We start from the raw sequence: 23,246 nt of genomic DNA, 5'->3' as shown, positions 1-23,246 counted from the left end.
TTACCCAGAGCTCTCTGTTGTTCACTTATGTATACCTGTAATGTTTCCCCAGGTTGCATCTCATTCCCAGCATAAGGCGCTAGTCGATTCAGGCGCAGCTGGGAATTTTATAGATCGGAAATTTTGTGTTAAGTTAGGGATTCCCCTCCTGCCCGTTGATGCTCCCTTTCCTGTCCATGCCCTAGATAGTCGTCCGTTGGGATCTGGGTTGATTAGAGAGGTCACAGCACCACTTAAGATGAAGACGCAGGGGGGTCATGAGGAGACCATTCAGTTATATCTGATCGACTCTCCTGCGTATCCCGTGGTGTTGAGGCTTCCTTGGTTAGTCGCCCATGATCCCACCATTTCGTGGCAACAGAGGGCTCTCAAGGAGTGGTCTGCCCAGTGCGTTGGGCGATGTCTAGGTGTTTCCGTAGGGGCGACCACAGTGGAGAGTCCGAACCAAGTGCCCGCAATGCACATTCCCCCTGAGTATGAAGATTTGGCACTCGTGTTCAGCAAGACTAGGGCGACGTGGCTGCCACCTCATAGACAGGGAGATTGTGCGATAGACCTCCAGACAGGGGCAGCACTCCCGCGGAGCCATGTGTATCCTCTGTCTCAAGAGGAGACGGCGGCTATGGAGACATAGCCGAGTCCCTGAGACAGGGATACATACGGCCCTCCACTTCCCCTGCGTCCTCTAGTTTCTTTTTTGTGAAGAAGAGAGATGGAGGGTGGCGCCCGTGTATTGATTACCGTAGTCTCAATCAGATCACTGTCAAATACAGTTACCCTCTTCCACTGATTGCGAGTATGACTGAATCATTACGCGGAGCGCGTTTCTTCACAAAACTGGATCTCAGGAGCGCCTACAACTTGGTGCGCATTAGGGAGGGAGATGATTGGAAGACAGCATTTAGTACCACCTCGGGTCATTATGAGTATCTCGTCATGCCATACGGGTTAATGAATGCTCCTTCGGTCTTTCAACCCTTTGTGGACGAGATCTTCCGGGACATGCATGGGCAGGGTGTAGTAGTGTACATTGACGACATCCTAGTGTATTCTGCTACACGGGCCGAGCATGTGGCACTGGTGCGCCGAGTATTGGGTAGGCTGTTGGAGCATGACTTGTATGTCAAGGCAGAGAAATGTCTGTTTTTCCAGGAGTCCATCTCCTTCTTGGGTCATCGGTTGTCCGCGTCAGGGGTAAAGATGGAGGTTGACCGTGTGTCAGCCGTGCGTAATTGGCAAACCCCAACCACTGTTAAAGAGGTGTAGCAGTTTTTGGGTTTTGCCAATTACTACCGGAGGTTTATCCGGGGTTTTGGACAGGTGGCAGCTCCCATTATATCTCTACTGAAGGGGGGCCCGGTGCGTTTGCAGTGGTCGGCAGAGGCGGACAGGGCATTTGGTAAACTGAAGGACCTGTTCACTTCGGCTCCGGTGCTGGCGCACCCGGACCCCGCTTTACCGTTCCAGGTAGAGGTGGACGCGTCAGAGGCCGGTATTGGGGCAGTGCTATCGCAACGGTCAGGCACGCCACCTAAACTCCGCCCCTGTGCTTTCTATTCTAAGAAGCTCAGTCCGGCGGAGCGAAATTATGACGTAGGGGACAGGGAGCTGCTAGCCGTAGTTCAAGCCCTAAAGGTGTGGAGGCATTGGCTTGAGGGGGCTCAACACCCTTTTCACATTCTGACTGACCACCGTAACCTGGAGTACATCCGGGCAGCCAGGAGATTGAACCCTCGTCAGGCTAGGTGGAACATGTTTCTGACCCGGTTCGTGTTTAAGATAACGTACATCCCAGGGTCCCAGAACGGTAAGGCAGACGCCCTGTCCCGGCGGTATGACACAGAGGAGAGGTCCATTGAGCCCACTCCCATACTGCCAGAATCTTGTCTGGTGGCACCGGTGGTGTGGGAGGTCGATGCGGATATTGAGCGGGCGTTACGTACCGACCCTACTCCCCCAGAGTGTCCAATGGGTCGGACGTACGTGCCGCTCGAGGTCCGTGATCGTCTTATTTATTGGGCTCATACGTCACCCTCCTCTGGACATCCAGGTATTGGCCGGACAGTGCACTGCCTTAGCGCTAAGTACTGGTGGCCAACTTTAGCTAAGGATGTGAGGGTTTATGTCTCCTCCTGCTCGGTGTGCGCCCAGTGTAAGGCGCCTAGACACCTGCCCAGGGGGAAGTTACAACCCCTGCCCGTTCCACAACGGCCGTGGTCTCACCTCTCGGTGGACTTTATCACGGACCTTCCCCCCTCTCAGGGGAATACCACTATTCTGGTCATTGTGGATCAGTTCTCTAAGGCCTGTCGTCTCATTCCAATGCCGGGCCTCCCTACTGCCCTACAGACCGCTGAGGCATTGTTTACCCACGTCTTCCAGCACTACGGGGTGCCCGAGGATATAGTGTCTGACCGGGGTCCCCAGTTCACCTCTAGAGTCTGGAGGGCGTTCATGGAACGCATGGGGGTCTCCGTGAGCCTTACCACGGGTTACCACCCAGAGAGTAATGGGCAGGTGGAAAGAGTGAACCAGGATGTGGGTAGGTTTCTGAGATCCTATTGCCAGGACCGGCAGGAGGAGTGGTCGGGGTATATCCCCTGGGCAGAGATGGCCCAGAACTCGCTTCGCCACTCCTCTACTAACCTAACCCCTTTTCAGTGTGTGTTGGGGTATCAGCCGGTTCTGGCACCATGGCATCAGAGCCAGATCGAGGCTCCTGCGGTGGATGAGTGGTTTCGGCGCTCGGAGGAGACGTGGAACGCTGCACACGTCCATCTGCAGCGGGCCATCCGTCGACAGAAGGCGAGCGCCGATCTCCACCGCAGTGAAGGTCCGGTGTACGCACCCGGAGATCGAGTCTGGCCCTCGACTCGAAACCTGCCCCTTCGCCTGCCCTGCCGGAAGCTGGGTCGGCGGTTTGTGGGGCCATTTAAAGTCCTGAGGAGATTGAACGAGGTTTGTTATAAGTTACAACTGCCTATTGATTACCACATTAACCCCTCGTTCCATGTGTCTCTCCTCAGGCCGGTGGTAGCTGGTCCACTCCAGGACAGTGAGATAAGAGAGACTCCTCCGCCCCCACTGGACATCGAGGGGGCTCCGGCATACTCAGGTCGGTCCATCGTGGATTCGAGACGTCGGATGGGGGGTCTACAATATCTCGTGGAGTGGGAGGGGTACGTCCCGGAGGAACGGTCCTGGGTGCCTAGGAGGGACATTCTAGATCCATCCCTCCTGACTGAGTTCCACCGAAGTCATCCTACGCGCCCTGCTCCGCGTCCTCCAGGTCGTCCCCGAGGCCGGGGTCGGCGCACGGCTGGAGCCGCGCGTCAAGGGGGGGGTACTGTCACGGATTCTGCCGAGGCTGCTCCTCCTCCTTGCTCGGGCAGGCTTCGGCGTTCGTCGTCCCCGGAGTACTAGCTGCCACCGCTGGATGTTTCGATAGTTGTTTGGTCTAGTCTTGTGTGTGCACCTGTTTCGTATTGAGTTTTGATTATGTCACCTCTAAGTTTCCCTTTTGGTTTGTTTGCAGTTGTGTGTAATTGTCCGCTTGTCCGTTCGGTGTCTCGTGTATGTTTAGTGTTTACGCGTGTGTGCGTAATCGTTCGCCTCCTTTGTTTTTGAGGCCTTTGTTTCCCTGTGCTTTATTTAGTAAAGACATTTTGGATTAAACCTCCTTGTCCTGCGCTTGACTCCACCACTGCATCCACATCCGAACTCTGACACAGGGCCCATAGTGCTCTTGTCAAAATTAATGCACTATGTAGGGGATAGTGTGCCATTTGTGATGCAATTCTATGAGCTCGTTTCCTTCTCTGTCTGCTCTACATGGCAGGATCAACCAGCCACTTCTAATGGCCACATAAATTCTAATTTATTGGTAATAATCCGTCATCAATTTACCCAGACCCCAATCAGGACCCAATTATACCCCAGTCCCATGCTTCTCTGGGGAATTACAACTCTGGGCCCTGCCACTCTCAGACCCCCATTAAAACACAACTCGGGGCCTTACCATTCTGAGACCACCATTAGTAAATTGACTGACCTGTTGACCAGTGAGAACCAGGGATCTGGATCGTAAATGTCATGCAGGACTCATCAGGAACAGTTCCAGATGCTTGTTGTCACAGACCATGTTCGTTTGTTTGTCTGTCAGTCTGTCTGTCTGTGTCTCTCCGACTGATGGACGGCATACTGTGGAATGGGCATGGGGGGCATGGGGCTTTAGCCAGTCTGGACTTTTAGAAAGGGGAGGTGGTAATGGCTTTTGTGTTCATTAACTAGATGCCATATTGTGACAATTATTTGTTTTTTAACCTTCGGACAGGGGAGGAAGTCGTACGTCTTTAATTAACCAACTCACTAACTCACGGGAGTATCCCAGCCAAGTCTGCATGGGAACAAGCCACATTGTGTCTCACAGGTTGTTGCATTTTTCATAGCCCCACCCACCACCCACCACCCACACACTTACAGCTCTACCGTTAAAACCACGTAGCCATTTGTGTAGCTCAAATACAAGACATGAGACTAGAGAGAGAGAGAGTGTAGCAGTGTCACTGATGTGAGATTGATGTCATCCTCTTCCGCTTCTTTGAATTCTGGAATTCGGGTATTGGTCCAATCAGAACTAGATAACACACACGTCTTCCCATTGAAGAGATGCTGAGTGAGGTCATGAAGGGTTCATTCATCCCTGAAAGTGTCTGGAGTCAAATAAGTAGCTAATACTAGTATTATAATTTTAGAGCATCTTTAACAGTCATCACTGCATGGATGCCCTGTGGGGAGCTCCCCAGGTTTATTTGGCTAATGTGGCTCTGTGTTTTCAAATGAGTTAATGTGATGGAAATATTTTTTTACATGCCAGAAATACATAACCTTTCACAAATGGGTTGTGAAAGTTGAAGTCATTGGTTGTAGGTGTGAGGAAATGCATAGATAGAAATATGTTTGACCTATGCCAGAAATAAGTAATCACTATAATTACACTGGGTTATGAAAGATGAAGTCATAGGGTGTAGGTGTGAAGAAATTGTGAGTGTTAGACTGACCTTAATTCACTCTAGCCTTGGCTAGGTTTATGATTTTTTCAAACAGGAACATTAAAGTTGACACAGTCTCAGGCTTTTCCTCAAAGCCAATTATTAATGGTTTGCTGTACACTTGGGATAACTTCACTCCCGCTCTCCCTCACAGTAATAATTGAAGGTCACATTTTGGAACTCTTTAATAGTACCTCTGTCCTAGGACCTCAGGAGGGCCTCAGTGAGCTTTCAGGGGTCCTTCATTGTTCAAGTCATCTCTACTATGTTTTTACACAGCTAGACAGAAAGTGAAGCCAGTCTAGAGTTGAGTCAGTGGAAGCTGAAGGGAGTGTACAGAGGTCAGAGCTGACCATAGAAATGTAGTTACTTGGAGGTGACATACCCAAAGTGAGTTGACCTTTGCAAGTTAGCCCCCCATTGGCCCATTCCCATAGCCTTCTCTGTTCCTTTTCCAGGACGTCGATCTGGATGCATTCAGGCTGGCTGCTTCACTTTGGACAGTTACTGTCACGATCGTCAGGGAGAGACCAAGGCGCAGCGTGATGAACGAACATACTTTAATTAGTTAAAGTGTAAACACAATACAAAACAAGAAACGACTCGTGACGTCCACGGTATCAATGACCGAACACGGAACAAAAACCCACAAACACAAAGGGAAAACAGACAGTTTAAATATGGCTCCCAATCAGAGACAACCAGCCAACAGCTGACACTCGTTGCCTCTGATTGGGAGTCACTCAGGCAAACATAGAAATCAACAAACTAGAACCCCCAACATAGAAATACACACATAGAATGAACACACCCTGGCTCAACATAATGAGTCCCAGAGCCAGGGTGTGACAGTACCCCCCCCTAAAGGCGCGGACTGCGACCGCGCCTCAACTAAACAAAACAGGGGAGGGCTGGGCGGGCATACCTCCTCGGCGGCGGTTCTGGCTCCGGCCTTGACCACCACCCTCCAATACACCCCCCATAGCGCCCCTGGTCCAGTCTGGCCCCGCCGGCTGGAGCCGAACTGGACTTAGAAGGAGCGGTTAGCTTCAGCTCCATAGTGGAGCAGTTGACCGGTACCTTACCAGGCACCGGTGACCCAGGCACGGGTTGTGCTGGACTGACGACGCGCACCCCTGGCTTGGTGCGTGGAGGAGGGACGGGCCTTACCAGACTGACGACTCGCACCCCTGGCTTGGTGCGTGGAGGAGGAACGGGCCGGACCAGGCTGACGACTCGCACCCCTGGCTTGGTGCGAGTGGCAGGAACAGGCCGGGCCGGGCTGGCGACGAGCACCGTAGATTTGGTGCGAGTGGCAGGAACAGGCCGGGCCGGGCTGACGATGCGCACCGTAGACTTGGTGCGAGTGGCAGGAACAGGCCGGGCCGGGCTGGCGACGCGCACCGTATACTTGGTGCGAGTGGCAGGAACAGGCCGGGCCGGGCTGGCGACGCGCACCGTAGACTTGGTGCGTGGAGCGGGGACAGGCCGGACTGGGCTGGCGACGCACACCGTAGGCTTGGTGCGTGGAGCAGGGACAGGCCGGACCGGGCTGGCGACGCACACCGTAGGCTTGGTGCGTAGAGCAGGGACAGGCCGGGCTGGGCTGTCGACGCACACCGTAGGCTTGGTGCGTGGAGCAGGGACTGGCCGGACTGGGCTGGCGACGCACACCGTAGGCTTGGTGCGTGGAGCAGGGACAGGCCGGACCGGGCTGGCGACGCACACCGTAGGCTTGGTGCGTGGAGCAGGGACTGGCCGGACTGGGCTGGCGACGCACACCGTAGGCTTGGTGCGTGGAGCAGGGACAGGCCGAACCGGGCTGTGGAGACGGATAGGAGCCCTGGAGTGAAGAGCGGCCACAACCCGTCCTGGCTGAATGCGTACCCTCACACACTCTGTGTGAGGCATCCGCACAGGACGTACAGGGCGGTGTATCCGTAACATGGTGGCCTCCAGAATCCGCCCCTCTTTTGCCTCCGTCAGCCCCGTCGTCCATGCCGTGTGCCCCCCCCTAAAAATTTTCTGGGGTTGCCTCTCGCCTGTCCGACGTTGACCCGTTTGGCGCCGCTGCTCCTCTCTACGGCGCGCCTCCACCGTCTCTTCTCCCGGCGCTTCCTCCCATGTCCAGCCCAAGAGCTGCCCCTGGACACGCTGCTTGGTCGTTGCATGGTGGGTTTTTCTGTCACGATCGTCAGGGAGAGATCAAGGCGCAGCGTGATGAACGAACATACTTTAATTAGTTAAAGTGTAAACACAATACAAAACAAGAAACGACTCGTGACGTCCACGGTATCAATGACCGAACACGGAACAAAAACCCACAAACACAAAGGGAAAACAGACAGTTTAAATATGGCTCCCAATCAGAGACAACCAGCCAACAGCTGACACTCGTTGCCTCTGATTGGGAGTCACTCAGGCAAACATAGAAATCAACAAACTAGAACCCCCAACATAGAAATACACACATAGAATGAACACACCCTGGCTCAACATAATGAGTCCCAGAGCCAGGGTGTGACAGTACCCCCCCCTAAAGGCGCGGACTGCGACCGCGCCTCAACTAAACAAAACAGGGGAGGGCTGGGCGGGCATACCTCCTCGGCGGCGGTTCTGGCGCCGGCCTTGACCACCACCCTCCAATACACCCCCCATAGCGCCCCTGGTCCAGTCTGGCCCCGCCGGCTGGAGCCGAACTGGACTTAGAAGGAGCGGTTAGCTTCAGCTCCATAGTGGAGCAGTTGACCGGTACCTTACCAGGCACCGGTGACCCAGGCACGGGTTGTGCTGGACTGACGACGCGCACCCCTGGCTTGGTGCGTGGAGGAGGGACGGGCCTTACCAGGCTGACGACTCGCACCCCTGGCTTGGTGCGTGGAGGAGGAATGGGCCGGACCAGGCTGACGACTCGCACCCCTGGCTTGGTGCGAGTGGCAGGAACAGGCCGGGCCGGGCTGGCGACGAGCACCGTAGATTTGGTGCGAGTGGCAGGAACAGGCCGGGCCGGGCTGACGATGCGCACCGTAGACTTGGTGCGAGTGGCAGGAACAGGCCGGGCCGGGCTGGCGACGCGCACCGTATACTTGGTGCGAGTGGCAGGAACAGGCCGGGCCGGGCTGGCGACGCGCACCGTATACTTGGTGCGAGTGGCAGGAACAGGCCGGGCCGGGCTGGCGACGCGCACCGTAGACTTGGTGCGTGGAGCGGGGACAGGCCGGACTGGGCTGGCGACGCACACCGTAGGCTTGGTGCGTGGAGCAGGGACAGGCCGGACCGGGCTGGCGACGCACACCGTAGGCTTGGTGCGTAGAGCAGGGACAGGCCGGGCTGGGCTGTCGACGCACACCGTAGGCTTGGTGCGTGGAGCAGGGACTGGCCGGACTGGGCTGGCGAAGCACACCGTAGGCTTGGTGCGTGGAGCAGGGACAGGCCGGACCGGGCTGGCGACGCACACCGTAGGCTTGGTGCGTGGAGCAGGGACTGGCCGGACTGGGCTGGCGACGCACACCGTAGGCTTGGTGCGTGGAGCAGGGACAGGCCGAACCGGGCTGTGGAGACGGATAGGAGCCCTGGAGTGAAGAGCGGCCACAACCCGTCCTGGCTGAATGCGTACCCTCACACACTCTGTGTGAGGCATCCGCACAGGACGTACAGGGCGGTGTATCCGTAACATGGTGGCCTCCAGAATCCGCCCCTCTTTTGCCTCCGTCAGCCCCGTCGTCCATGCCGTGTGCCCCCCCCTAAAAATTTTCTGGGGTTGCCTCTCGCCTGTCCGACGTTGACCCGTTTGGCGCCGCTGCTCCTCTCTACGGCGCGCCTCCACCGTCTCTTCTCCCGGCGCTTCCTCCCATGTCCAGCCCAAGAGCTGCCCCTGGACACGCTGCTTGGTCGTTGCATGGTGGGTTTTTCTGTCACGATCGTCAGGGAGAGACCAAGGCGCAGCGTGATGAACGAACATACTTTAATTAGTTAAAGTGTAAACACAATACAAAACAAGAAACGACTCGTGACGTCCACGGTATCAATGACCGAACACGGAACAAAAACCCACAAACACAAAGGGAAAACAGACAGTTTAAATATGGCTCCCAATCAGAGACAACCAGCCAACAGCTGACACTCGTTGCCTCTGATTGGGAGTCACTCAGGCAAACATATAAATCAACAAACTAGAACCCCCAACATAGAAATACACACATAGAATGAACACACCCTGGCTCAACATAATGAGTCCCAGAGCCAGGGTGTGACAGTTACTCTACATTTTTACATTTACATTTTGCAGACGCTCTTATCCAGAGCGACTTACAGTTAGTGAATAATTTTTTTTTTTTTTATACTGGCCCCCCGTGGGAATCAAACCCACAACCCTGGCATTGCAAATGCCATGCTCTATCAACTGAGCTACATCCCTGCCGGCCATTCCCTCCCCTACCCTGGACGACGCTGGGCCAATTGTGCACCGCCCATGAGTCTCCCGGTCGCGGCCGGCTGCGACAGAGCCTGGATTCGAACCAGGATCTCTAGTAGCACAGTTAGCACTGCGATGCAGTGCCTTAGACCACTGCGCCACTCAGGAGACTTCTCAGTAGAGTGTCATCATGACCATCGCTTACTCTCTCTACTCTCTCTCTCACTCTCTCTCTCTCACACTCTCTCTCTGTCTATCTATTTCACTCTCTCTCTGCTCTCTCTCTGAATCTCCCCTCTCACACTCTCACTCTCTCTCTATATATCTCTCACTATCTCTCTCTCTCCCTCACTCTCTCTCTTTTATTTCTCTGTCTCACTCTCTCTCTCTGTATATTTCACTCTTTCTCTATCCTCTCTCTCTTATATAAAGTGATCCCCAGAGATGGCTCAGAGAAGGAGTCTAAATAGAAGAAGAATTGAGGGCATCCTTCATCCTCCATCTCTGTGAAACGGTCAATGACCTTTGTTTACTTTGGAAGCTCCATCGTCTGATAGAGCATCCGAGAACCGTTATACCAAACAACCTAATTTCTGTGGTTGCTCCCCTTCTCTTGTTCCAATGTAATCAGTGAATTTACGGTAAAAGAGCATTCCCACTGCAACACCAAGGTTTTGTTTCTGAAAACATCTCTTGTTGGAAAGATGTTAAGCACAATAGATCCATCCAAGGCGACTAAAGCTTGCCAACTACAGTGTGTTGCAACTCAAACTCCCACAGATGGACAGAGCCAGAAAGAAAGGCATAGCGGGTCAGTGAGAGTGTGGGTGTCTGCTAATCTTTTACATTATAGTGACATTTATCTGTGTAATGTTCTCAGGGCTAGGTTAGTTTCTCAAGCCAAGCCCTTGTAAGGAAAGTCAGGTTATTGTTTAACTCCATCTCTATAGGGAGAACAGTGAGTAAATGTTATTTGTGTGATGCATCTCCAAGAAATATAGCACATAACAAACACTGCTCTCTCTTATTGGACAATGCAAATAGTCCGGGTAGCCATTTGATTAGCTGTTCAGGAGTCTTATGGCTTGGAGGTAAAAGCTGTTAAGAAGACTTTTGGACCTAGACTTGGCGCTCCAGTACCACTTGCTGTGCGGTAGCAGAGAGAACAATCTATGACTAGGGTGGCTGGAGTCTTTGACAATGTTTAGGGCCTTCCTCTGACACCGCCTGGTATAGAGGTCCTGGATGGCAGGAAGCTTGTCCCCAGTGATATACTGGGCCGTACGCACTACCCTCTGTAGTGCCTTGCGGTCGGAGGCCAAGCAGTTGCCATACCAGGCAGTAATGCAACCAGTCAGGATGCTCTCGATGGTGCAGCTGTAGAACTTATTGAGGATCTGAGGACCCATGCCAAATATTTTCAGTCTCCTGAGGGGGAAAAGGCTTTGTTGTGTCCTCTTCATGACTGTCTTGGTGTGTTTGGACCATGATAGTTTGTTGGGGATGTGGACAACAAGGAACTTGAAGCTCTCAACCTGCTCCACTACAGCCACGTCGATGAGAATGGGGGCGTGCTCAGTCACCTTCTTTTTCCTGTAGTCCACAATTATCTACTTTGTCTTGATCACGATGAGGGAGAGGTTGTTACCCTGGCACCACACGGCCAGGTCTCTGCTGTCTCATCATTGTCTGAGATCAGGCCTATCACTGTTGTGTAGTCGGCAAACTCAATGATGGTGTTAGGGTCGTGCCTGGCCATGCAGTCATTTACATTTTAGTCATTTAGCAGACGCTCTTATCCAGAGCGAATTACAGTTAGTGAGTGCATACATATTTTTTTTTTTCATACTGGTCCCCCGTGGAAAACGAACCCACAACCCTAGCGTTGCAAACACCATGCTCTACCAACTGAGCTACATGGGACTACAGTCATGGGTGAACAGGGCGTAAAGGAGGGGACTGAGCACGCACCCCTGAGGGGCCCCCGTGTTGAGGATCAGTGTGGTAGATGTGTTGTTACCTACCCTTACCACCTGGGGGCAGCCCGTCAGGAGGTCCAGGATCCAATTGCAGAGGGAGGTGTTTAGTCCCAGGGTCCTTAGCTTAGTGATGAGCTTTGAGGGCACTATGGTGTTGAACGCTGAGCTGTAGTCAATGAATAGCATTCTCACGTAGGTGTTCCTTTTGTCCAGGTGGGAAAGGGCAGTGTGGAGTGCAATAGAGATTGCATCATCTGTGGATCTGTTGGGGCAGTATGCAAATTGGAGTGGGTCTAGTGTTTCTGGGATAATGGTGTTGATGTGAGCCATGACCAGACTTTCAATGCAGTTCATGGCCACAGACGTGAGTGCTACGGGTCGGTAGTCATTTTGGCACGTTACCTTGGTGTTCTTGCGCACAGGGACTATGGTGGTCTGCTTGAAACATGTTGGTATTACAGACTCAGTCAGGGACAGGTTGAAAATGTCAGTGAAGACACTTGCCAGTTGGTCAGCGCATGCTCGGAGTACACGTCCTGGTAATCTGTCTGGCCCTGCGACCTTGTGAATGTCGACCTGTTTAAAGGTCTTACTCACATCGGTTACGGAGAGTGTGATCACACAGTCGTCCGGAACAGCTGATGCTCTCATGCATGCTTCAGTGTTGCTTGCCTCGAAGCGAGCATAGAAGTAAGTTAGCTCATCTGGTAGGCTTGTGTCCCTGGGCAGCTTCTGGCTGTGCTTCCCTTTGTAGTCTGTAATAGTTTGCAGGCCCTGCCACATCCGACGAGCGTCAAAGCTGGTGTAGTACGATTCAATCTTAGTTCTGTATTGACTCTTTGCCTGTTTGATGGTTCGTCGGAGGGCATAGCGGGATTTCTTATAAGCTTTCCGGGTTAGAGTCCCTCTCCTTGAAAGAGGCAGCTCAACACTTTAGCTCAGTGCAGATGTTGCCTGTAATCCATGGCTTCTGTTTGGGGTATGTACGTACGGTCACTGTGGGGATGATGTCATCGTTGCACTTGTTGATGAAGCCAGTAACTGGTGTGGTGTACTCCTCAATGCCATCGAAAGAATCCAGGAACATACTCCAGTCTGTGCTAGCATAACAGTCCTCTAGCTTAGCATCTGCGTCATCTGACCACTTCTTTATTGACCGAGTCACTGGTGCTTCCTGCTTTAGTTTTTGCTTGTAAGCAGGAATCAGGAGTTATGGTCAGATTTTCTAAATGGAGGGCGAGGGAGAGCTTTGTACGATTCTCTGTGTGTGGAGTAAAGGTGGTCTAGATTTATTTTCCTCTGGTTGCACATTTAAACATGCTGGTAGAAATGAGGTAAAACGGATTTAAGTTTCCCTGCATTAAAGTCCCCGGCCACTAGGAACGCCACCTCTGGATGAGCGTTTTCCTGTTTGCTTATGGCCTTATACAGTTTGTTGAGTGCGGTCTTAGTGCCAGCATCGGTTTGTGGTGGTAAATAGACAGCCACGAAAACTATAGATGAAAACTCTCTTGGTAAATAGTGTGGTCTACAGCTTATCATGAGATACTCTACCTCAGGCGAGCAAAACCTTGAGACTTCCTTAATATTAGATTTGTGCACCAGCTGTTGTTTACAAATATACACAGACCGCCACCCCTTGTCTTTCCGGAGGCAGCTGTTCTATCTTGCCAATGTAGCATATATCCTGCCAGCTGTATGTTATCCATGTTGTCGTTCAGTCACGACTCTGTGAAACATAAGATATTACAGTTTTTAATGTCCCGTTGGTAGGATATCTGTGATCTTAGTTAGTCTATTTTGTTGTCCAATGATTGTACGTTGGCTAATAGGACTGATGGTAGAGGCAGATTACCCACTCGCCGTCGGATCCTTACAAGGCACCCGGACCTACGTCCCCGATATCTCCGTCTCTTTCTCATGCGAATGACGGGGATTTGGGCCTTGTCGGGTGTCTGAAGAAAATCCTTTGTGTCCGACTCGTTAAAGAAAAAATCTTCATCCAGTACGAGGTGAGTAATCGCTGTCCTAAAGCTATTTTCGGTCATACGAGATGGTGGCAGAATCTTTATGTACAAAATAAGTTACAAATAACGCAAAAAAACACACACAATAGCACAATTGGTTAGGAGCCCGTAAAACGGCAGCCATCTCCTTAAGCGCCATTCTTCCTCCTTATTGCCTATGTTGACCGATACTTCTGGGATGCATGGATCTATACTACTGGTAAAGTATATGAATAATGCATACTAAATAAGAGCTCCCCAAATGGCTCACCAGTTGGCTAGTCAGTTAGTCTGTGCAGAAATCAATTATTTACTGGATCAATACTGCTCATCATAACATCATATAGTTAAGCACTATGTAGACATGGGGAGGTCGGAGGTGTGTGTCGGCCCCTTACAGCCCTTCACGTCGAGTGATGCGTTTGTCTGTGTGTGCGTGCATACACGTGTGCGTGACGTGTGTGTGTGCGTGTGTGTGTGCACTGATCTATAAGGTGTGGTCTCTGACCACAAGGATCTAAACATTGTCAGTCCATCTGTTATAGTTACTAAAGGAGTGTCAGTCAGTGTCAGTCCATGGCATAGGTCACTGTTTACAGATTGTGGCCTGTTAGGGCACTATAGGCTCTTTATTTTTATTAATTTTTTATTGAATATTTAAAACATACAATCTACTTTCAGTGAAGCCGCTCAACATCTACATCACATTCAGTCATCTAATAGACTCCCATCCAGAGCGACCCACAGAAGCACTATAGGCTCTTACAATGCTACTGTAATTCATGTGTTCCTTTTCGGCACGACTTTAGAGATTGCTTTGTCTGGGAATTTCATGACACAATGAAAACCATGCAACAATACCATAAAGTAGAATGTTTTCGGTCATCTAGCCTTTGTTCCACACGTGCGAGAGATCGAGAACCTCATCTTGAAAGCAGACTTGTGCTGTTCGGAACAATCCGAAAGTTCCCCCTGCAACGGTTAGCTACATAACAGCAGTGGTTGGCTTTATAGTTTCACTAATGAGCGACGCGGCACACGCCAAACACCTCTACGCTGAAGGGGGCGATGGTGGGAACCGGCGAGGAACCAGAGAACCAGAACCCGGGCCAAACAACTGGCGCCGGCCTCACAGGGTGACAATCTGGTTGATGCGGGGGTGATGGTGGATCAGAGCAAAGCAAAAGTTACCGCCGCCACTTTTCCCTTTCCCATGGGACCCTTACACCTGAAAAACAAGCTAATCACCAAACAGGCGACCAGCACAAAGTAAACAGCCACCACTAAGCACTTCTTAAAAATGAGAATGATAGTTACCAAGGTATTTTCAGCGTTTTTTGCAACGTTGATCCAATTAATGGAGATGTTTGACATTACATCCTCCCTTAGGTTAACACATCCTCTAAGGAAGACTTCAGCTGTTTGCTGACATTCCCTCACAGACGTATCTTAGCTCATGAATATTTGCCTCAAATTCACCTATTTTCCCTTAATTCCCATTCATTAGGGTTAGTTAGCCATTGGGTATGGTGACTGTTCCACTGTCATAAAGCTCTTCCTGCCATAAGTACCCATCTTTCCTCCCATTAATTGCAAACACACATTGTGAATCAATCCTGAATGGCTGCTTTGGTGTTAATTGGTTTGAGAGACTGCTAATAGGAGAGGAACAGGAGAGAGCTGCATTAGGCTGGTGCATGTGGCCCATAAATAAGGTGTGTCTCCGGTGTGCCCTGTCAGGGCTCGTTTAGGGGTGTTCTGGGTAACGTTGTCCATTAGGGGGATGTACGCACGCACGCACACACACCCACATACACACACACCATCGTTTAGGGGTGTTCTGTCTAACGTTCTCCATTAGGTGACCACAAAGTGCCACGTGGACACACTGAGTTTAAACAGGGACCCTCAGGTTAGGATCCAGACCAGTGTTGGTCATGATGACATCACCTTCAAAGTTACTGTAATTTGATCCAGTTAGACTATGTGATGCAGACCATCTTCAAAGACCTGACTTTCCTCCTCCTCCTCCTCCTCCTCCTCCTCCTCCTCAAGAGCAGCTTTAGCATCTCAGATTAGAAGTGCTCTCCATATAATCTTGTTCATTAATCTAAAAAGCAAAACTGATCCTAGATCAGCACTCCTACGCTGAAATGCTTTATGAATACAGACACTTTCCTCTCCGACTGCCTACACTTGACCTTACGACTGCACTATTACAAAATGTTTAGTCTTCATTTTTTGTTAGGTATGTTTGAAATACCAGTAACTAAGACTTAAAAACTAAAACACAGGAGAAGTGTACATTGGCCCTCAACAAAACAATATTTGAAAAAACAATTCACCCCGCTAGGCGCCAACAGATTTATTTTCCAGAAGCCTTGTCCTCTTTGGCCTTTAAGGTTGTGTGTGTGTCCAGGGCCAGGTTTTCTTTCACTCTGTATTTCCACTCTGATATTACTTATTTAACAAGACGTGTTACACATACAGTATCTGTCCACTACCTATTAGAACATGACAGGGCCTTGTTTTACTATGGAGAAATCCTCTGATGATGTTTCCTGAGAGTAGAGGCTTGCATCCTACACACCTTCTGAAGGAGATTAGGCCTCTCGGGAGGCTTTGTGTTGCACCTCGTGGTTATGGCTGCCTCACACACACACACATACACACACACACACACACACCGCCTTGCACACCGATGCCTGCCAAGGTCTGTTTTCTATGCAGATCAGCTGTCCTGTGGGGAGCTGACATTTTGGCTCCTGTGGCGCACTCCAGTTTCCCAGTTTCCAGCGGGATCCATTCAGAGAACGGCTGGGGGGATTTGCAGCTGTGTAGGCTGAGGGGTGCCCACGCCTGGGTCCCCGCTGGTCTTGGCACGGCCTGGCGTGGATCAGGTTGACTGTTTGGCCAACACAGAGACAGGCCTCTATGGTATAGAGCAGGGTTCTTCAATTCCGGTCCTGGAGGGCCGAAACACTTCTGTTTTTTATTTCTACCTAGTAGTTAATTGCACTCACCTGGTGTCCCAGGTCTGAATTAGCCCCTGATTAGAAGGAGAGGATGAAAAACAGAGGTGTTTCGGCCCTCCAGGACCGGAATTGAAGAACCCTGGTATAGAGAGTTAGTGTGTGCGATGCCTCTCATCTCTTTACTCTCGTTCTCTCGCTCTCTCTCTATTTCTGTCCTCTCTCTCTCCGTCTTTCTCTCATTGCTCTACTCTCTCTTTCTCTTTCCCTCTCTCTCTCTCTCACTCTCATCTCTCCCACCCCCCTCTCTTTCTCCCACTCATCTATCCCCCTTCTCTCTCTCCCACCCTCTCTCACTACTTTCATTTCATACACCCCTGCTCGCTACCCCATGCCAGCTTAATAGCATAGGAAATGAACTGTAAGGCTTCAATGGAGAACCTCATTAAACCTTGATATTCATAAAATGAACTCTGCTAAGTCTAGCTGCAAAGTTGCTCTCCCGCTGAGATCAAGATTCAGACAGAGTTCCAGAGGTAGGTACCCAGGGGACAGGGCTGAGCAGTAGACCTGTACAGAGAGCTAAGGAAAGAGAGAGAGAGTGTGCCCGTGTGTGTGTGTGAAAGCCAAGGAGAGGAGGACGGATGTGTAAACGATCAGTTTCACTCCTCATTGCCGGATTATGGAAGTAGATACAGCACCTCTCTCTCTGTGTTGAGGAATGAAGTGTGCCCTCCTCTCCAACACACATTGGGCTGAGAGTGTAATCCACAAGCTGCTTTATATTCATGCTACTTACTGACTGTGTGATGGCTTTTAGCCTTTTGAGATCCTTTGTGTGAAGCGCCGCAGAGCAAATCTTTTCTGTTTTATTTATTTATCTATTCCAGGATGAGTTCTGTGGGAACAACGAACAATGAGAATGTGGAATGGATGTTTTTTTGAAGTTGAGTCAAAGCGGGGTCTGCTCTGCCAAAGTTACGTGTCAAAGATCATAAGGAATGTCACTTCAAGGTTTTTACAAAACTTTTGAATAGGCCTATAATTCAGACCAGTATTAATTAAATGTATCCGAATGACCTTACTGACATCCTGTTGAAATGTTACTGTAATTAATATACATACTTTTGATATGCTGCGTTGACACAAAACCAGTGAAATTCCCACTTTTGATTCATGATGGGACAATGCCAACCTATTGCTACATAATCTTTCACTCTGGAAAGCACAGGAACACACTCACAGACAAGCACAAGCACACACACACACACCTTGCTCTGGGGACTGGGAAGGGGGTAGTGCAGCGAGTGCTCCTGTAGTGGAGGAGACAGCAGTAAACTCTCTGTGGTCGGCTCAGACCCAAGCCTGTCATCGCAACTGCCAATTAGTGCTGATTAGGAGGCGTAGTGGAGCTGCAAACAGCTGCACACTGCCAAGCCCTTTTAGCCCTCTCCCTTCAGCCCTCTCCTTGCCCTTTCCCTCCAGCCCTCCCAAGCCCTCCCCAGCCCCCGTCCTGCCATGGGCTGGGGCCTCGCTTGCCTGCCTGCTCCTTGCTCCCTCACCCCAACAGAAGAAAATCTCCTCAAGAGCACAGGTGGTAGAAGTGTTCTTTCTTACTGTAGTTGTCTCCTTGGGCCAACCTTGCCTGTCAGGCTGAGCATCTGAAAAAAAACATATCATAACATTGAAATGTGTTATCATTGATGTTGATATTATTATTATTATTATTATTAAGTAGAATGATAAAGCAGGCTTTTGCTGAGTGAATGTATTGTTCTTTCACACAGCAGATGTAAAGAAAACAACCAGCATGCCTGTTTACTTTTTCCAAAGTTTTTGTTTTGCTGAGGTCAGCATTGGCAAGGGGGTGGCATGCACTCAGAATGTCCTCCCCTCTGAGAACCTAGCCCCCCTCCCCCTCTCCCAACCCTTTCCCCCGAACCTAAACATTAATAACCCATATCCTCAAGCAATTAGTCTCATTGCCTACATACACATCTCTGACAGCCTCAGTGTTTTTCATTCACAAACACAAATATTATTACTCCTTTTTTAACGTGACATTGTCGTGGGAACCCTTCAGCCCCTAAACGGCATGTCACTGAGCCCCCTCCAACCCCCTGACCCCTTCCCAAGGTATTTAGGGAAACCTAAGACCACACTAGTACATGCTAGGGCTGCGTCAGAACTAGCAGCCTAGTCCCTATGTAGTGCAATACTTTTCACCAAAGCCCTAAAAGTAGTGCACCATATACATTGAGGGAAAAAAATATTTGATCCCCTGCTGATTTTGTACTTTTGCCCACTGACAAAGACATGATCTGTCTATAATTTTAATGGTAGGTTTATTTGAACAGGGAGAGACAGAATAACAACAAAAAAATCCAGAAAAACGCATGTAAAAAATGTTTGAAATTGATTTGCATTTTAATGAGGGAAATCAGTATTTGACCCCTCTGCAAAACATGACTTAGTACTTGGTGGCAAAACCCTTGTTGGCAATCACAGAGGTCAGATGTTTCTTGTAGTTGGCCACCAGGTTTGCACACATCTCAGGAGGGATTTTGTTCCACTCCTCTTTGCAGATCTTCTCCTAGTCATTAAGGTTTCGAGGCTGACATTTGGCAACTCGAACCATCAGCTCCCTCCACAGATTTTATGTGGGATTAAGGTCTGGAGACTGGCTAGGCCACTCCAGGACCTTAATGTGCTTCTTCTTGAGCCACTCCTTTGTTGCCTTGGCCGTGTGTTTTGGGTCGTTGTCATGCTGGAAAACCCATCCACGACCCATTTTCAATGTCCTGGCTGAGGGAAGGAGGTTCTCACCCAAGATTTGACGGTACATGGCCCCGTCCATTGTCCCTTTGATGCGGTGAAGTTGTCCTGTCCCCTTAGCAGAAAAACACCCCCAAAGCATAATGTTTCCACCTCCATGTTTGACGGTGGGGATGGTGTTCTTGGGGTCATAGGCAGCATTCCTCCTCCTCCAAACACGGCGAGTTGAGTTGATGCCAAAGAGCTCGATTTTGGTCTCATCTGACCACAACACTTTCACCCAGTTCTCCTCTGAATCATTCAGATGTTTATTGGAAAACTTCAGACGGCCCTGTATATGTGCTTTCTTGAGCAGGGGGACCTTGCGGGCGCTGCATGATTTCAGTCCTTCACGGCGTAGTGTGTTACCAATTGTTTTCTTTGTGACTATGGTCCCAGCTGCCTTGAGATCATTGACAAGATCCTTCCGTGTAGTTCTGGGCTGATTCCTCACCATTCTCATGATCATTGCAACTCCACAAGGTAAGATCTTGCATGGAGCCCCAGGCCGAGGGAGATTGACAGTTATTTTGTGAATAATCGCACCAACTGTTGTCACCTTCTCACCAAGCTGCTTGGCGATGGTCTTGTAGCCCATTCCAGCCTTGTGTAGGTCTACAATCTTGTCCCTGACATCCTTGGAGAGCTCTTTGGTCTTGGCCATGGTGGAGAGTTTGGAATCTGATTGATTGATTGCTTCTGTGGACAGGTGTCTTTTATACAGGTAACAAGCTGAGATTAGGAGCACTCCCTTTAAGAGTGTGCTCCTAATCTCAGCTCGTTACCTGTATAAAATACACCTGGGAGCCAGAAATCTTTCTGATTGAGAGGGGGTCAAATACTTATTTCCCTCATTAAAATGCATATCAATTTATAACATTTTTGAAATGCGTTTTTCTTGATTTTTTTGTTGTTATTCTGTCTCTCACTGTTCAAATAAACCTACCATTAAAATTATAGACTGATCATGTCTTTGTCAGTGGGGAAACGTACAAAATCAGCAGGGGATCAAATACCTTTTTCCCTCACTGTATGGAATATGGTGCTATTTCCAACTAACCCTAGCTGGGCTCAGTCGTCTTCATTTATCACTCCGATGGTTGAAAAGGCCTATCTTAATTAGGCATGTATCTCCTCCAAGGGATCCATATTCTTTCTCTTACAGACTTCCATTCCTCCCTGTCTTTCCCCCTGTAAAACATCACAAAGACAGAGCAAAGAGAAAGCAAAGCAGTAGACTACAATGCCAACAGCCACCCTCAGTCCCCATGTTCCAGGAGCAGCGACTCAGTAAGTCGATAAAACAGTAAATCAATACAGGTCTAATACTGAATAATTGAGGTTATGGGAGTGCAGATAGCCACATTCCCTAGTAGGACCCTTATACAACACTGGGCTGAGTTGTCCTTATTCACCCTCCTCACACTTTTATATATTTATTTATATTTTTTAACAGATAGGTTGACTGAGAACATATTCCCATTTGCAGCAATGACCTGAGGAATAAAGGGGATATATTTGGGTAGTAATTACAGTTTTTCTCGATTGCTAAGACACATTTCTTGAAAGCTGCTCTCCTTTTCTCTTAACTGTGAACACAAAACCCAATTTTCAAGCTACATTCACAAAACCTCAGACTCTTCTTGCAAAACCAAACTTTTACCTCAAAACAGTTCAATCTGTGCTCAAAACTGAACTATGTTGTCAAATCGTGCCCCGAGTCAATCAAAATTAAAAACACTACTGAACAGTCACTAAACACTACGTAGAAAAATAGAAAACACAATGCTCAGGACATGAAGCTGGAGAAATAAATGTTTATTGTTCACTGTAGGCTAAATGCATGTTGCAAAAAAAATATAAACTGTGCATTTAGCACTTGTACAAAAAGACAAAACAGAAATCTTGTGCATTTACATGTAGCACTTGTAAAAACAAACAGAAATCTTATGCGTTTGCCACTTGTAAGCCCATGTAAAAATTAAGTACAAAAATATACAAATAAGTGCATTACTCAGCCACAGCATCATGTCTCCGTACTGGGTCAGGCCACAGAACTTCATCCACATCACAGGCCACATTTTGTCTGGCCAGGCAACGGGGGAAAAAACCCCTGGCATGCCGTATCCAGGCTTGGCATGCCTCCACACCTATGTCACCACAGGCAAGTCCCATGGCTTGCAGGAGATTTACCCTGGTGTAAGGTTGGCATTCATATACCTTCCACCGCCATGAGGAGAAGAATTCCTCAATGGGGTTTAGGAAAGGGGAGTACGGTGGAAGGCAAAGATTGATAAAACCTTGGTTCATATTGTACCACTCTCTAACCTGGAGGGCTCTGTGAAAACTCACATTGTCCCAAACAACAACATAGATGGGATGCTCATCCTGCTGCCCTAACAAAGCATCTCGCATGTGATTGAGGAAAATGAGGAGCTGGTGATTGTTGTAGGGCCCCAGGTTGGCATGATGGTGGACAACCCCATGATTGCTGATGGCAGCACATAATGTGACATTGCCACCACGCTGCCCAGGAACACCAACAATGGCCCGATGGCCAATCACATTACGGCCTCTCCTTCTCCTTTTGGTGAGATTAAACCCAGCTTCATCCATGTAGATGTATTGATGGGGTCTTTCCATTGCATCCAGTTGAAAAACCCTCTGAAATAGATATAGTTTTGTAAGTGATACGGAAAAAGTGATTTAGGCCACTACAGTAAATCACTACTTAGAGTAATCAACATTGAATGTATCTGGATATATGCCAACCTGTACATACTGGAATCTTTGCTCTTTGACTCTGTCTGAGTTGCGATCAACTGTTTCATGCGCAGTCTGTTGCGCTTGAGGACACGATCAACAGTAGAGAGGCTGACACTGTTGATACCCTCAAAATTTAAATGGTCCTCAATGATCTTCTGCTGAATTTCGCTCAGTTTAATGGCATTGTTCTCACGGACCATATCAACAATTAGGGTCTCTTGGTGTGGGGAGAACATACCTGTCCTCCCACCCCCATGTGGCAGTCTTTCAATTCTACAAAAAGAGAACATGGAGTTACAAAAAATATACATGGAATACTAGGCCTACAAACAGTTAGACCAACCCTCCATTACAATACTACAGTACATTGGTACAGTGATGTACTGAAACATATATTTACTTACAGTATACTGTGGTACAGTATATAGTATGCCATACAGTAATTGCTGTCAACATTTACATACTGTACTATAATGTCAAAAAAAGGTAATTACCTGTTCTCTTCTCTAAATCTTCGGATTATGGTGGACACAGTGAATCTACTGATGTTTGGTTGTACCCTTTGTCCAGCCTCCCTCATGCTCATACCATGGACAAGAACATGGTCAATCACAGTAGCTCTGATTTCATCAGATATTACTGTTCTTTGTCTTCGCTGACCACCTCAACCACCTCGACCTCCTCTCACACAAACTCTTCCTCTCAGATTTCTATCCATTGTAGGGCCTCACAAACCAGTGCTCTCTGAACTGGCTAACTGTATATGTTCCCTCACATCATTAGCCACAAGTGTGATACATTTTGAGTTGTTGTGTTCAAGTGGTGACACCTGTGCTCTAATTGTGTTTGACTTTTGTCACCTGTGCTCACCATTATGCAGCACGGGTGCATCACAATGAAAATGTGTTGGCAAGTTATGTCTAAACAGGTGAAAAGTGCTTATGGTTTTGCCAAAAGAGTGATTGATTCAATCAGTGGGTTCAGGCAACTGAGCATTTGGTTCAGACAATAGGGTTTAGTGTTTTAGCAATTGAGAAAAACTGTAATGTTTGAAAACCGTATCACTGAGTGATTGCAGATGGATCTTTATATGTTTTGTATCTGGAGGATTTATACTGTTTTCCCAGGATGTTTAACTGAAGTATCTTATCATCTACATTTTAGCAGACACTCTTATTTAGAGCAATTAGGGTTCGAACCAGCAACCTTTTGTTTACTGGCCCAACCCGCCTAACAGCTTGGCT

This window comes from Coregonus lavaretus, assembly GCF_964263955.1.
Source record: "Coregonus lavaretus genome assembly, chromosome: 2".
Taxonomy (NCBI): Eukaryota; Metazoa; Chordata; class Actinopteri; order Salmoniformes; family Salmonidae; genus Coregonus; species Coregonus lavaretus.
This window is presented reverse-complemented; position numbering follows the sequence as displayed.